The sequence below is a fragment of the Orycteropus afer genome, unplaced genomic scaffold, assembly GCF_000298275.1.
Source record: "Orycteropus afer afer isolate SDZICR_OR568_19922 unplaced genomic scaffold, OryAfe1.0 scaffold00006, whole genome shotgun sequence".
Classification (NCBI taxonomy): domain Eukaryota; kingdom Metazoa; phylum Chordata; class Mammalia; order Tubulidentata; family Orycteropodidae; genus Orycteropus; species Orycteropus afer.
Window position 1 is genome coordinate 19,162,020 of NW_006921593.1, and position 10,985 is coordinate 19,173,004.

General features: G+C 51.6%; 1 protein-coding gene across 1 annotated transcript in view; it reads right to left on the bottom strand.

The window, feature by feature from the left end:
• The window catches only part of SNED1 (sushi, nidogen and EGF like domains 1), a gene marked incomplete at its 5' end in the record, with an annotated part of 82,655 nt that overhangs the window by 65,635 nt on the left and 6,035 nt on the right, over window positions 1-10,985 (bottom strand). The window lies entirely within an intron of this gene.

Genomic DNA, 10,985 nt, shown 5'->3' on the forward strand with positions numbered 1-10,985 from the left:
TTCCAGTAATATATCAGACAGTGTTTCACTGCTATTCATAAGGTTTTCACTGGCCAATTCTTTGAAAAGTGGATGGCTCCTTCTTTCTTCTGAGTCTGTGTTAGTTTGGAAGCTCCAAGGAAACTTGTCCACCATGGGTGACCCTGGTGGTATTTGAAGTACCAGTGGCATAGCCTCCAGCCTCCCAGCAACATGCCAGCCACTGCAGTAGGGCAAACTGACAGATGGGTGGTGGGAATGAGGGTGTAGCCAATCCAAAAGAATATGAAGAGAGTTTATTCCAATTCTAAGAGGTTTTGGTAGGTTGTTAGACATAAAATTTAGAAAATGCAAAATTCCACTGTATTTCTATGTATCAGTTAAAAAAAAAAAAGGTAGAAATGGAATGAATGTAAAGACATCCTTTACAAACATACCACTGTAACAAAAGATGAGCAAGAGCAATCAGTAATGAACTATAAAACCTTACTGAAAACATTTAAGGCAACTTGAATTAATACAGCCCTAAACCAGGAAGGATGGGCAATCTACCTCCATAGATTGGAAACCCAAGGAGGGGTTGCTATGAGTCGGACCCAACTCAATGGCAGTGAGTTGAGTTATACCATGTTCATAGATGACTTCATGTTGGAAAGATGTCAGTTCTCACATTGATCTACATAGTCAATGCTATCTTGATACAAGTCCAGCAGGGCTGTGTGTGTGTGTGTCTGTGTGTGTGTAACTTGATTATAACTCACTGCCGTCAAGTTGATTCCAACTCATAGCAACCCCATTGGGTTTCCAAGGTTGTAAAGGTTTACAGAAGCAGGTCATCTCATCTTTCTTCTGCAGAGCCGCTGCTGGTGGGTTTAAACCACCGACCTTTGGTTACCAGCCAAATGCCTTAACCACCACACCACCAGAGCTCCCTGATTATACCCAATTCTAAATTTTATATGAAAATCTAAGCCAAGAAGAGCCAAGACCCTGTTAAGAAGAGATGGGAGGACTTGCTCTACGACATCAGGGTTTCTCACAAGGCCACAGGTGTCCTGCTGATTGTGGCTCCAGGGGAGGCCAGTACAAGAGAGAATGCAGAAACTACTCAGACCAACGTGGACACTGATCCTAGCTGAGGTGGCCCAACAGAGCAGGGGGCGGGCCTTGGGAACAGGTCCTGCTGCTGTGGCCTGACCCCCCTCAGACCAGGCACACCGAAATGTGGACTAAGTATCAAAAGCCATATAAAACCACTGAAAGATAATATGGAAGCATATACTGATCTGGGAGGCAGATTTTAAAAATAAGGCACAAAAACCTCTAAGCACAAGAGGAAAGACTGACTCACTTTACTGCATTAAAATGAAGACTTTCTGTTCAGCCAAAGAAGGAGCCCTGGTGATGTAGTGGTTTGAACCCACCACCTGCTTTGCAGGAGAAAGAAGCTGCAGTCAGCTTCTATGGAGACTGACAGCCTTGGAGACCTATGCAGCAGTTCCACTCTGTCCTCTAGGGGCGCTGTGGGTCAGAATCAACTCCACAGCAGTGGATTTGGATGCTTTTGTTGTTCACCAAAAGACATCATGCAAGACTGAAACAAGGTACAGATGAAAGGTGATGTCTGTAGTGTGTAACCTAGTTTTATAAAGCCCTCCCACAAATCCACAAGAAAACGATCACTCAGTAGAGCAGAGGGTAGAGACAAGCAGACACTTCACCAAAGAGGGATCCAAATGATAACTCAATGTACAGGACTTGGTGGCCTGGTCACTACAAAAGAAAGCTTGTTGTTAACCGCTGTTGAGTCTATTCCAACTCACAGTGACCCCACATACAACAGAACGAAGCACGGTCCTGCCCACGCTCACATCCCTGCTGTCCCTGGGCCCGTCGCTGCAGCCACTGTGTCAGCCCATCTCATTGACAGTCTTCCCTCTTTTGCTGACCCTCTTCTTGACCAAGCATGATATCCTTCTCTAGGAAATGGTCCTCCTGAGAATGTTACCAAAGTAGGTGAGACAAAGACACAGCACTGTCGTTGTTAAGGCGCATTTAGCTGCACTTCCTCCAGGACAGACGTGGTGGCTCTGGCAGTCTCTGCGGAACTCAGTGTTCTTCGCCAACACAGCCCTTCAGAGGCATCTGTTCTTCTTTGGTCTTCCTTATTCACTGTCCAATTTCAAAGGTGTAGAGGTGACTGAACACATTGTGGCTTGGGTCATGCACATCTTAGTCCTTAAAGTAACGTCTTTGCTTTTGAACACTTTAAAGAGGTCTTTTGCAGCAGATTTGCTCGATGTAATACATTGATTTCTTGACTGCTACTTCCATGGGGTGGATGGTGGATCCAAGTAAAATGAAATTTTTGACAACTTTGATCTTTCCTCCGTTTCTCATGAAATTAAAACATGTTAAGATCTCACTACACACCCCCATCCGTCTGTTCATCAGTGTGCCTGTCTGTCACTGTGATGTTGGAAGTACCTCCACCGGTATTGCAGATTCTGCAGGGTTGCCTACAGTGGACGAGTTTCAGCAGTTTCTAGACTAGGAAGAAAGGCCTGGGGATCTACTTCCAAGAATCAGTCAGTGGAAACACTATGGGCCACAAAGGAATATTGTCCAACACGGTGCTGGGATGAGCCCCCAGGTTGACATAACACTATCCAACATGGTGCTGAGAGATGGGCCCCAGGTTGACGGAACGTTGTCCAACATGGTGCTGGGATGAGCCCCAGGTTGGAAGGCACTCAGAAGGCACAGTGGATGCAACTGTGGGCTCCAGCAACAATTGTGGAGATGGGGCGGGGCTGGAAGAGGTTCAGTTCTGTTGTACACAGGGTCTCCATGGGTCCGATCCAACTTGTACCTGCTACACGGCCCAGAGAGTTAGCCAGGGCACTGCTCAGGAACATCCTCCTGTTCCAGCTGAAGGGAGGTGCACCCAGGACCCCGCCCCGCCCCCAGGTGGGTCCTTCCACGCACTGGGACACGTGCTCACAGAAGTTCAGAGACAGCCTTGCCAGTAGCAGCAAAAACAACAGGCTCGAACTGAGACAGCCCGATGCCCAGCACAGCCTGCAGTCCTTCCCATGAGGAGTCCGACACGGCAGTGACAAGGCACGGCTGGTACCCCAGGAACGTGACTGAACCTAAAACCCACGGAGCGACGGAGGCAGCCACCAGCATGCGGTGCATCATGTTTGGCTGAGATGAGTACGCTAACTGAAAGGAATGGTGAGGGGACAGGGGGAGCAAGGGGCCACCATGGAGGGTCGAGGGCCGTGGGGCTCTGTGGGCGTTTGTCCTTGGCTGTGTGTCACATTGCAGATCCATCCTGCTTGTTAACACCATCACTTACGGTCCCTGTGTCATAGCTGCTTTAGCTGTGTCCAGTCACTTCTGACCTGTGGCGCTCCCACATATGCAGAGAACTGCTCCCCAGGCTTCGTCAGACCGTTTTCCAAGGTGCCTCTGAGTGGGTTTGAACCACCAACCTCTGGCTAGGCACTGAGCGCTCAACTGTTGGCCATGACAGGGACTCCTTCCAGACTTTTCTGGGTATGTTTTGGAAAGCAGAGAGAAGCGGTCACCATGTGCAGTGGGCTCGTCCCCGTCCTGCACACCCTCTTCTGTGGCCTCCTGCCTTTGACATGTGGGGCCAGCCCTCAGGCAACTGTGCACGGAGGCCTGGGGCCTGCCCACTGCGTCCCAGCCTTCCTTTCTGTTCCCTGCCCCCCATGTGGGGTTGGGAAGGTGGATCCAGGAAGGAGTAGAACAAGCTGGCCCTGTTCCCCAACCAGGACCACAGTGGGGCAGGCAGCGGGAGCCAGTGGGAGCTGGTACCTCATCTGGGCAGGAGCCTCCTGGGACTTCCCTTCTCCAGATGGGGTGGGGCAGTGGGTAGTGAGCCAGGCCCCCGGGAGGGCTGGGGGCAGCTGCCCCAAGACAGGGAGCAGGCGTGGGGGGCCATCCAGGAAGCCCTTCTCTGCACTACAGTGGGCCCTTCCCCTTCAGGGCCCAGCACGCACACATCCCGTAAAAGGTCAATTTTATGATTGTGTTTTCAGCTTACAGTACTGCTGTTAGCTGCTGTCAAATGACCCCTGACTCAAGGTGACCCCATCCACAGTGAATCAGAACCCAGCCTGGACCTGCACCACCCATCCCCGTGATGGACGCGGCCGAGCCCTTTGGAACCACAGGGTTTTCATGGCTGAAGTAGGTCACCAGGCCTTCCTTCCTTCCTTGTCTGTCTCAGTCTGGAAGCTCCATGGAAACCTGTCAGCATCACAGCGACACCCAAGCCTCTGCTGACAATCGGGTGGGGGCTGTGCAAGTAGCACTGACTGGGAATCGAACTCGGGTCCCCACATGGAAGGTGAGTCTTCTGGTTCCCGAGTGCCACTCTGACAGGAATCTACCACTAATGGGATGGCGTTAACAAACAGGAGCTTATCCTTACAATTTGGAGGCTTTAAGTCCCAGTTCAAAGTGCCAAGCTCTAGGGGCTGGGTGAAAGCCCCTCAGCCTTAGGCTTCAGCTCTGCCTCCTGCTCCTGGCCCACTGGAGCTGCAGGGTTTTCTTCACTCAGACAGCTGCTGGCTGCTGAGACTGACAAGCCCAAGGCTGACAAGTAAAAGGGCACAGTCCCGATGTTACCAAACCACATGGCAGGCCATTAACTTAAGTCCATTGTAAGTCCCCAGGTCGGCAGAGCATGGCAGGCTGCTGAACAACATGGCTACATGCAGGGTCCAAGCGTGCCATAAGCTAGAGAACGTTCCCCAAGGCTTCTCCTTACATACAGGAAGCAGTCACATCCCCAAGTCAGCTACTCAGCTGCTCACAGTAGATTCCACCACCGAGTTGATTACCAGTCTCATCATGGGGAATACCACAGCCAGCTGCTCAGCCACTCAACCAGGTCCAGCCAAGTTGACACACAAACTTAAGTACCACAGTGAGTTACCACTGAACCACACTGCCCTCTTGGACCTACACTAAACCCACTACCATCAAGTCCATTCCGATCCACAGCGCCCCTGGAGGGCAGAGTAGGATTGCCCCATAGGGTTTCCAAGGCTGTCAACCACTACAGAAGCAAATCGTCACATCTTTCTCCCATGAAGCAGCTGGTGGGTTTGAACTGCCAATGCTTTGGTCGGCAGCCCAATGCTTTAACCACTGTGCCACCAGAGCTCCTTTGGACCTATACTGTTCTTCTTGCTGTTGTTTGGTGTCATTGAGTCGGCTCTGACTCATGGCGACCCCACATACAGCAAGCAGCAGGAAACACTGCCCAGTCCTGTGCCAGCCTCACAATCCTGGCTATGCCTGAGCCCATCCTTCAGCCACTCTGTCAGTCCATCTCATGGAGGGCCTTCCCCTTCTTTGTCAATCCTGCACTTTACGAAGCATGACATCCTTCTCCAGAGACTGGTCCCTTCTGACAATGTGACCAAAGTAGGTGAGACGAAGTCTGGTCATTCTCCTTTCCAAGGAACATTCTGACTGCACTTCTTCCAGAACAGATTTCTTTGTTTTGCAAGCAGTCTGTGATACTTTTAGTATTCTTGTCCCTCACCACAGCTCAAAAGCATCAACTCTTCTTCGGTCTTCCTTATTCACTGTCCAGCTTTCACATGCATATGAGATGACTTGTTTCAGGTGCACTTTAGTCTTCAAAGAGACATCATTGCTTCCTAACACTTTAAAGAGGTCTTTTGCAGCAGATTTGCCCAGTGCAGTACGTTGTCTGATTTCTTGACTGCTGCTTCCATGGGTGTTGATTGTGGATCCAACTAAAATGAAATATTTTCTCCATTTATTGTGATGTTGCTTATTGGTCCAGTTGTGAGGATTTTAAAAGAAAAATTGTGATTTGGGTAAAAGTTTACAGAGCAAAATTTTCATTTTTCATATACATACTGTTCATACACATCAGTTGTGGGAATTTTTGTATTCTTCATGTTGAGGTGTAATCCATACTGAAGGCTGTAGTCTTTGGTCTTCACCAGTAAGTGTTTCAAGCCCTCTATTTTCAGCAAGCAAGGTTGTGTAATCTGCATATCACAGGCTGTTAATGAGCCTTCCTCCAATCCTGATGCCATGTTCTTCTTCATGTAGTTCAGCTTCTCAGATTATTTGCTCAGCATACAGGCTGAATAAGTATGGTGAAAGGATACAACTCTGATGCACTCCCTTCCTGATTTTAAACCATGCGATATCCCCTTGCTCTATTCAAAGGACAGCCTCCTGGTCTATGGACAGGTTCCTCATGAGTACAGTTAAGTGTTCTGGAATTCCCATTCTTTACAATGTTATGCATAATTTGTTATGATCCACACAGTCAAATGTCGTTGTGCAGTCAATAAAACACAAGTAAACATCTTTCTGGTATTCTTTGCTTTCCACCAAGATCCATCTGACATCAGCAATGATATCCCTTGATCCACATCATCTTCTGAATCCAGCTTGCACTTCTGGAAGTTCCCTGCCAATATACTGCTGCAACTGTTTTTTAATTTTATTCAGAAAAATTTTACTTGCATGTGATATTAATGATATTGTTTGATGTTTTTCTCTTTCTGTCAGGATCACCTTTCTTTGGAACAGGCACAAATACGAGCTCTTCCAGTCAGTTGGCCAAGTAGCTGTCTTCCAAATTTCTTGGCATAAACAAGTCGGCACCTCTAGCGCAGCATCCTTTGGTTGAAACATCTCAGTGGGTGTTCCATCAATTCCTGGAGCCTGTTTTTCGCCAACTCCTTCAGTGCAGCTTTGACTTCTTCCTTCAACACCATTGGTTCTTGGTCATGTGCCACCTCCTGAAATGGATGAACATTGCCCAGTTCTCTTTGGTACAGTGACTCTGTGTATTTCTTCCATCGTCTTTTGATGCTTCTTGCGTTATTCAATATTTTGTCCATAGAATCTTGCAGTATTTTGATTTGAGGCTTGAATTTTTTCCTCAGTTCTTTCGGTTTGAGTAATGTAATGTTGAGCATGTTCTTCCCTTTTGGTTTTCTAACTCCAGGTCTTTGCACATGTCATTATAATTGACTTTGTCTTCTTGAGCTGCTCTTTGAAATCTTCTGTTCAGCTCTTTCATCTAGTCATTTCTTCCATTTGCTTTAGCTACTCTCTGTTCAAGTGCAAGTTTCAGAGTCTCTTCTGAGATCCGTTTTGGTCTTTTCTTCCTTTCTTGTCTTTTCAATGACCTTTTGCTTTCTTCATGTATAATGTTCTTGATGTCATCCCACAACTCGTCTGGTCTTTAGTCACTGGTGTTTAGTGCGTCAAATCTATTTTTCAGATGGTGTCTAAATTCAGGAGGGATATAATCAAGGTCATATTTTGACTCTTGTAGACTTGTTTTAATTGTTTTCAGCTTCAACTTGAACTTGCATATGAGCAACTGATGGTCTGTTCCACAGGCAGCTCCTGCCTTGTTTTGGGTGAAGATATTGGGCTTCTCTATCGCCTCTTTCCACAGATGTAATCGATTGGATTCTTGTGTATTCCATCTGCTGAGGTCCATGTGTATAATTGCTTTTTATGTTGTTAAAAAAAAAAAAAGGTATTCATAATGAATTCGACATTGGTGTTGCAAAACTCTCTCATGAGATCTCTGGCATCATTTCTATCACCAAGGCCCTATTTCCCAACAACTGATACTTCCTTGTTTCCAACTTTTGTATTCCAATCCTTAGTAACTATCAATACATCTTCACTGCATACTTGGTCAATTTCAAACTGCAGAAGTTGGTAAAAATCGTTAATTTCTTCATCTTTTACTTCAGTGGTTGATGCATGAATTTGAATGACAGTCATATTAACTGATCTTCCTTGTAGGCATATGGATATTATCCCATCCCTGACAGCATAGCACTTCAGGACAGATCTTAAAATGTTCCTTTTGAGGATGTTCACCATGCCATTCCTCTTCAATTTGTCATTCCCAGCATAGTAGACCATATGACTACTATGCCGACTCTGGTTGGCATCTGATTCAAAATGGCCAGTACCAGTCCATGGACCTCCACTAGCACTTCGTCGAACATGCCATTCAGATACGGAAAACAGGGAGACAGGGTAAGCCCATCCCCACTGGGAACTCCATCAAGCGCTGGGTATAGACTGGTCAGTGTCTCTGCAAGAATGACAGAGGTTAAACCTTCTCCACTCACGGAAGTGGGTCTGCCCCCGCAGCCCTGCTGGGCAGCTGGCTTCTCAGGAGCCTGACTGAGGGCGGAAGGTGCCTGCTGGGCTCCAGGGCGGGAACTAGCTGGCCTGAGGCCTTGCAGGTGGCTCAGCCCTGGGGCCCGTGGGCACCAGGTGGATGAAGCCGAGGGTAGAAGCATCAGCTCCACAAGGCCCAGAGCGCGCACCCGTCAGCGCTGACTCCAGGGGCACTCTGGGTCAGCTGCCTGGCTGTTCCTCTGGGGAAGCCATGAGGCCAAGGTCACAGGAATCAGCAGTGACACTGTGAACTCCAAGTGGGCCCCTGGGATCTCAGACCAAGAGACCACTGGGCCATTCTGGATCCTGGGATGGGGGGTGTGGCTAGGCAGGGAGCCCTCTGCTCAGTGAGACCCTCCAGTTAGCCAGGAGGGCCTTTCCTGCAAGTGGACAGGGGACCCTCCCACCAGTGGGCAGTGCACCCCCTGTTCAGTGGTCAGGGGACCCTCTGGTCAGCGGTCAGGGGACCCTCCGGTCAGCGGTCAGGGGACCCTCTGGTCAGCGGTCAGGGACCTCCGGTCGGCATCAGGGGCCTCCGGTCGGCGTCAGGCGTCAGGCCTGTCCTGCAGGCAGGGGACCCTCCGGTCAGTGGTCAGGGGACCCTCTGGTCAGCGGTCAGGGACCTCTGGTCGGCGTCAGGCGTCAGGCCCGTCCTGCAGGCAGGGGACCCTCTGGTCAGCGGTCAGGGGACCCTCTGGTCAGTGGTCAGGGACCTTCGGTCGATATCAGGGGCCTCCGGTTGGCGTCAGGCGTCAGGCCTGTCCTGCAGGCAGGGGACCCTCCGGTCAGCGGTCAGGGGCCTCCGGTCGGCGTCAGGCGTCAGGCCCGTCCTGCAGGCAGGGGACCCTCTGGTCAGCGGTCAGGGGACCCTCCGGTCAGCGGTCAGGGGACCCTCCGGTCGGCGGTCAGGGGCCTCCGGTCGGCATCAGGGGCCTCCGGTTGGCGTCAGGCATCAGGCCCGTCCTGCAGGCAGGGGACCCTCTGGTCAGTGGTCAGGGGACCCTCCGGTCAGCGGTCAGGGGCCTCCGGTCGGCGTCAGGCGTCAGGCCCCTCCTGCAGGCCGGGCTGCCGCAGCAGACTCAGGAGGCAACGGCTGTGCTGTGACATTTCCAGTCGGATCAAAGCAGGAAGGAGCAGGAACATCTCGGAAGCCTAGAGGAGAGGACTTCCAGGGCAGGAGCGTGACCTGAGGAGGGCCAGTCCCCTGAGTCCAGGAGCTGGGGCCCATGCCACCCCCACTGAAGGCAAAGCGGGGAGGGGGAAGGGTGAGCCAAGGCCCTGCCCACTGGTCCCACATTCTTCAGCCTCAGGTCAAACGGGGCCTGGCTGGCTGCTGTGATCTACTGCCAACCTCAAACAATGAGCCCTGAGGCATTTTACAGCTTTTTTGTGACACGGGGACAAGCAGGTGACTTCCTGGTGCTTCTGGGTAATTAGGAGTCATCCCCCCCAGCTGGGGGTGTGCCCTGCTGGGCCAGTGGGGGTCTGTGGTGCTGGGAGGACGGAAGGCCTGGCCGGCAGCCTCTGCGTGTGGAGGGGGGAGGCTACTGCCAGGGGAGCCAGTGATTTCCTGTGGGAGAGGCACTGAGCTGGCTTGAGCTCCCAGATCTGAGGACAGGGTGAGGGGGGAGTCCCCAGGACGTGGGAAAGCATTTTCTAGGGCCAGTTCCGCTAGCTCCTCTCTGCCAGGCCCGGCCCTCCTGGGCTGTGGCCGCCGCCCGCCTCCCCTCCGGGGTCCTCACCTCTCCCTCTCCCATCATAGCTTTCCTTCCCTCCGGCCTCTCCCCTGCCCACACACCTCAGCCCTTCTGGTCCCTTGTTCAGCATGGCCAGAGCCTAACTCCCTAACCACCCCCAACCCTCTGCTCCCTCCCTCAGCACCTGAGTCACCACCAGTGAGACCCCCAGCCACCCCACCCTCACACAGAGTGGCCTCCCTGCTGTCACCCGCAGCCTAAGCTGTGTGTCCCACACCTAAGACCCTCACCCTGCATACCTCGCCAGCCTCACTCCTGTGGTCACCTGCTCTGGGCCCCACCCCAGGGCTGCCTCCCCTCTGCCAAGAGCAGGAGGAGGAAAATGCTGGCTGACGAATGTGTGTGGTGGCCCCCAGACAAGCTCAGAGGAAGCAGGCCTGGCTGCCCCACTGGGAGAAGGCCTGGGGTCAGGATCTGTGCTGGACACTGTCCCATGCCCGCCCCTCGTGTCCTGGACTTGGCCCAGGGAACTTAGAAGCGCCGTCCACACATTTGGGTCCCAGGCACTGGGCAGGTGTTGACTAACAGGCCTGACAGTGGCTGAACCAAACTTTGTAAAAAGCCCTTTAGGAAGGAGGGTGCAGACTCAGTGGCCAGGACCCCAGTGGAGAAGGACCAGGGTGGGAGTGGGTTTGAGGCATCACCTGCAGTGCCCGGGCCCCTCCAGGTGCCCCCCTACTGGTCAGAGCACTAGGGGGCCCTCTCTGGCCCAGTGCTGCACTACAAGAAATGCTCAAGGAAGTCCTGCGGGCAGAAGGAAAATGATCCCCAAGAGAGACGTGGGTCTACACAAAGACACGAGGAACACGGGGACGGTAAATGTCCGGTCAGCATAACAGACTTTCTCATTTCTCATCTCTCACCATGTTAAGTGACTGGGGAAAGCAGTAATGTTAACGATGCTTTATTGGGAGCTCTGGTAGCATAGTGGCTAAAGCACTTGACTGCTAACCAGAAGGCTGGCGGTTCAAACCCACCAGCCACTCCTTGGAAGGAAGGTTG